Source organism: Oenanthe melanoleuca, chromosome 8 (genome assembly GCF_029582105.1).
Source record: "Oenanthe melanoleuca isolate GR-GAL-2019-014 chromosome 8, OMel1.0, whole genome shotgun sequence".
Classification (NCBI taxonomy): domain Eukaryota; kingdom Metazoa; phylum Chordata; class Aves; order Passeriformes; family Muscicapidae; genus Oenanthe; species Oenanthe melanoleuca.
Genome location: NC_079342.1, coordinates 22,908,133 through 22,913,776, shown reverse-complemented (window position 1 = coordinate 22,913,776; position 5,644 = coordinate 22,908,133).

Below are 5,644 nucleotides of genomic sequence, written 5' to 3'. Positions count from 1 at the left end.
GGCTGTGCTGAACTGATGCTCATTTCTGCATTTGCTGCTGGCTGTCATTTCCAGCAAGGCAGTCACACATCCTTCCTTGGCAGCCTCAGAGCAGGCTCGTGGTGCCACCCTGGAGAACCCTGGAGTTTTTTCCCTGGGAATTTGGCTCAGCCAGAGGTATTGTAATAACCAAAACATCACCTTTTCAATCTAGAACTGAAACTGGACAGACTCTTAACAACCAGACCTAACTGGACTATTTCAACCTCTCTTCTCTATGACTTGGGCAATATTGTTTTATTTTTAAAATCTAGAATCCAGACCCTCAAAAGTTCATTTTGACTGCTGTACATATTTTATTTAGAATGAAAAAAACAGGTCTTACTTGAGCATGATGAGGTAAGTCTTGGAGGGGTGTATCCCTCATCCTTCCTCTGTAATAAACTCTCCTCCACCACCTCTAATCCTGTAAATTCCTCCTCTCTGGAAGTTAGGATTAAGAAAATTAGGATTAGGATGCAGGAGCCCTGAATTCAAGTCCTTGTTCAAGCGCTGAGCAGTGTTCATGAGATGAAGTAGAAATCATTTCCAGCCTTGATAGGGAAGTGCTAAATTCCTTCAATCTACTGTTTCCTGTGTTCTGGGAACATCAGGATTCAGGGACTGGAGTATTTTGGAACAATTTCTGCCTTCTTCAAGGGACACTGCAAGTGCTGTACACCCAGTTCAGTTGTCAGAGGTGCTGCCCGTGCAGGCAGAGGGATGTGATTGCTTCAAAAGCAAAAATGAAACACAGTATTGCCAGCCAGGGTGGGCTGTGCCCCTCCCTTATTTATTTTATAACAAGAAATCAGGACTGTTGTGTTTATTTCTGGGTCTGAACTGGTTCCTGACTCCCCCAGGCTGCTCCTTGCATGGATGGATGCCTGAAGGACAGGGGAGGCACCAAGTCCTCACCCCTCCTATTAAAACTATATTTATTAATTAATGCCAGTGGTTTTATTATTGAGGGCCTGCTGCTGAATTTCCATTTCCATTTTCCATGCATGTCACCCAAAGGTGTGACACCTTCACCCAAAGGACTTGAGCTGCTCTGACCAAAATCCAGCTGCTGCTGCTGCTCATCCCATCAGTCACAGCAGCTCAAAGCTGCTGTGGCAGGAGTTCCATTTTCTCCCAAAGTGCTCCATGAAAAGGTAATGTTAATAAATGTTTCCAGCTGGAATGGAGCCTGTAAAACACTGCTGAAAGTTCACCAGGCTATTAATGCCTAGCACAGGCAAATTCATCTTTCCTAATGCTTTGGTGGAGAGTGCAGAGTGATGGGCTGGGCCAAAATTGTGCCAAAAAGCCTGTGTGGTACTCACTGTTAGCATCAGGTGTTTTTGGGGAGCATTCTGGGATGTCTCAGATGCTCCACTGGCTGCCAGATGGCAGCAGTGCAGGGCAGAGAATGAGAAGCAATCCAGATTCACCCTTAAAAACCCAACCCAAGCCCTATCCCAGGATTTCTCTGCCCTTAGCCTGGGGCTGCCATCAGTCAGGAACACCAGGCTGGGGAGGAGCCAGAGGATTTTGGGCACTTGGCCCAGGGGATGCTCAGGGTTCAGGGAGGGACACAGAGCTGAAATGTGAGAAGAAGGATCAGCTGGTGCTGATAGGGATTTCCCTATGGACCTCCTGGCAGGCAGGTTGATGGTTTGAGATGTGCTTGAGGCTCCCCTCCACAGCAAAAGCCATTTCCTCATCATCCTCTGGCCTAGTGCTCCTCATGATTATAGAGAATGAGCAAAGAAGGCTTAGGAAGGCCTAAAGGGAGAAAAATCCGGGCAAAAGATGCTCAGGTGAGGACAAGAAAAGGCATCTCTGCCCGTGCTGGCTCTCAGTGCTTTATGTAACAGAGCACGTGGCTCCCCACGCTCCTCGTGGGGCTGGGCACGGCCCCTCTGGCTGCCAGGCTGGAGCTTCTCCCTCAAATGATGTCAATCTTCACTGCACTGGCATTACAGCATCATAAAAAATTACAGAGCTGCTATTTTGGGTAGCAGCTCTCTCCGAGTCAGTGAATAAATGCAGCTCCATATGACTCACTCCGGGGGATTATTAATAGACACTAAAGCAGAATGCCAAAAGCCCAGGAATATGCTCTGTTCCCACATGGAGCTTTCTAGCTTCTTGCAGCAATTGCTCTTGAGAACTTCTTGTCTCAAAATGTAATTTAATATATCAGAAGAATTAAATATGTAATTTTTTTGTTGAACTCCACCTCCAAGGCTCGAGCAGGAGCCATTCTGCAGGGATGAAGGATGTTGTTCCAGGCTACCAGGCTCCATCCAGGGTGGCAGAGCAGCAGGGTGAGAAAGGGACTCATTTCAAGAGGGAAGAATCACAGGATTCTCCATTTGCTGCCATGGGTGTCCATCAGGTTGGTTGGTGTTGGAGTTGGCTTTTATGAAGGAGGTTCACAGTCCCACATGAGTTGAAGATGATGATCCTGAGGATGAGGATGGTGCCTCTCCCATCTTCAAATTCAAAGTGAGCATTTCCCTGGATGTCAAGGGGAGATGAGTGTAGCTAAATTGAAAGAAAACAATATGATTTTTTTTAATAAAGCAAAGACATAAACATCTTTGAGTTCTATCAACTTTCCCATCTTGAAGTACCCTAAGCTGGGGCTTCTTTCCCTTTGCCACAACAGCACAGTAACAGGAATTTCACTCAGTGCTTACCCAAATTTTTGGATGTCTGATCTCCCCAACAGCAAAGCAAATAAGGTGCCCTTCCAAAGCCATCCCTGCATTTCCTGTCTCCTCTTCCCCAAACACCTACAGAATTAAATTAAACAAAGAGAAATTTCAGCCTGAAAAAGGAGAGTTGCCCAGCAGTACCAGGAGCCAAAGCAAGGTCTTGGAGTGTTTAGTTCTCCCAAAATCATCTTCCATAAAGCCACATTGGCAGAAGTGCCATAAATCTGTGCTTTCTCAGTGAACACCCTAAAAATTGCCTGTACCACACAGTGACCTTGGCTGAGATCAAAGCTTTTGGTTTTCCAGAGTGCAAGTGCTCTTTACCTCCCCACCTCCCACTGTCCCAGGCTGATCCAAGCCCCATCCAGCCTGGCCTTGGACACTTTCAGGGATCCAGGGGCAGCCACAGCTTCTCTGGGCACCTGTGCCAGTGTCCCAGCACCATGGTGGAATGGAAATCACCCTTTTTGTGCAAAGCCCATATGACATTTGCTCTTTGACAGACACAATCACCCAGCCTCTCCTATCCTGAAGGACTGGTGTGTCAGCCAGGCTGATCTGGAGTTGAGTCACTGCTAACTCCAAAATGAAAGTGGCAGGAAATTACTGTTTTACAGACCTGATAAACCCAGAATAGCTGAGAAGAGAATATTTATCTCCAGGCTGATTCTCCTGTGATGACAGTGATGTCCTCAAACACTGGTGTGCATCAACCCTTCTCTCCTGTCCCATCATCCAGAGTTAAATACCTGCTGTCCTCTGGGGCAGCCATCAGCCTGGGTGTTCTTACACCAAGGAAGGAGCACACCACAAAAAATGCTGGGATGCTGCTGATCTCCCCCAGAGCTGTGGCAGCACCAGGCACATCCAGCTGCTGGGCCAGAGCCCATCCCAGTGCACACAGGGATGGCAGGATGCAGATGTCACCTCTATTACAGCACTGCTGCTCCTGCTGCCTACAAGGGCATGGAGAGGAGCAGTGAGCCATGAGCAGTGACACCCATGGCCACAAAGGGCTTGTGGCAGGGACACAGAGACACAGAGATGGCTCTGCTGGATCCTGGCAGGGAGACCCAACGCAAAATAATCAAACCTCTGAATGCAGGGGAAGAAATTAATGTTATTTGGGGGTGGAAGGGGCTGGGAGGGGACACAGGTGAAGTGGAACTCCCAGTAATTAAGCAAGAGAAACAACACAGCCCAAGGCTGGGCCCCAGTTCCCCTCCCAGTGCCTGGGGCAGGCTCCAAGGAGGAAAACCAGCAGCACTCAAAGAGCTCTGGACAAAGGAGAAAGCACTTCAAGAAGGTTGATTGCAAAACCCCTTCCCAATTTTCTCCAAGATCCCAGAATATGATGTGGAGCTCAGGAAATACTGCATCAGCCCCCTAAAGAGAAATCTGGGCCTCAAATCACTTCTCTGGCACTTCTTTTGAGAAGAACCTTGAAATCCCATTTACAGAATGCAGATAGGAGCAAGTTTTCCTTCTCTTCCCAGCCTCCTCTTTTCCAGGCCACTGAATGTACTTGAGCAGAGCAAAGCAATGGGAGGTAGAGCTCCAAGAAGAGATGCATTTTCAGCCAGAGTAATCTGCTTATATTATTACAGACCTTCAGCTGCCACATATATTTAGACTCACTTCTAACACAATCTGCCAGGATTTTGCCAAGGTGGAAGAATTCCAGCAGGTTCCAAACCTCCTGCCCACCCCAGAGCCTCCCAGCCAGGAGCAGGACAGCCTAGACATCCTTCACACATATTGCCTCCACAGATCCAGCAGGCAGGCTGGAATTCATCCAGAAGCCTAAAGCACCTGCTGCTGGCTGGCAGACAGGAATTTCCTTGCACAGGTAAGATGGGAATTGCTTTTCCTTTCTCACAAAACTTCCACCAAAGTGCAGGTCTCCAGTGCCAGCAAGCAGCAGCAAGGAGAATATTAAATACAAGAATTACTAAAACTAAGAGGTGGCTGAAAGAAAGACCATGATGTGTCTAACAGAAGATGTTCAGCACCTGGACAAGGAAACATGTCAAAAGAACAGACCCAGCCCCATCACCCTCCTGTGACAGCTTTCTAAACTGCTCTGCAGAGAAGGGTTTGTGGGAGCAAGCCCCAGGACTCTTCATTAATTTAAGTGTTTTAAATAATTGAAATGCACAGTCTCTTGACTTCCCCAAGCATACCTGCTCAAGAGCTGGCATAAATTATGGAAAAAAATCATATCCAGGAGGAGAGTGCCATCATGTTGAGGAATTCATCACAAAACCCAGTGGCTGAGAGGTGCCCCAGCCCCAGGAACAGGATGGAGGGAGGCACAGAAACTCCAGGGAGGGGCTGCCTGGCCAGTGCAGCTCCTCAGTGAGCAAGGATTGAGGGAAATCAGAGCTGGCTGGTGGCTGTTAACCATTAACAGGATAAAGCTGAATTCAGGGCCCTGACCCTGAGCTCTTACATGGGAAGCTGTGGAAGCTCCTGGGCTGGCTGACCCCTGGAACACAGCAACACTGGGCTCAGACTGACTGCCAGGGGAGCTGCAGAGCTCACACACAGCTGCTGCCTCCAGGAAAGAGGCTGATCTGCAGCCTCACAGCTGCTTGGAAAGCTGCTCCTGCTGGATGGGCTCAGACCCATCCCTCCAGGAATATGAGCAACTCCCCTGCCCAAAAGGCAAAGGTAAATCCAGTGCAGGAATGGCAGCAGGAGGGAGCTGGGGATTGCTGGAAATCTTCTGATGTGGGCTGTCCAGCCCCTCCCACAGCAAACATCCAGGGAAACCTCTTAAGTCAAGAAATTCAGCAGTAACTTAGAGAGTGGCAGAGCTCACAGGTGATCTTTGGGGGACTTAGAGCCTTTAGAGGGATCTGGTTTTTAGAAAGCCCAGTGAAAAATGGATAATATTTGGGCTGAGTGCCCCACTC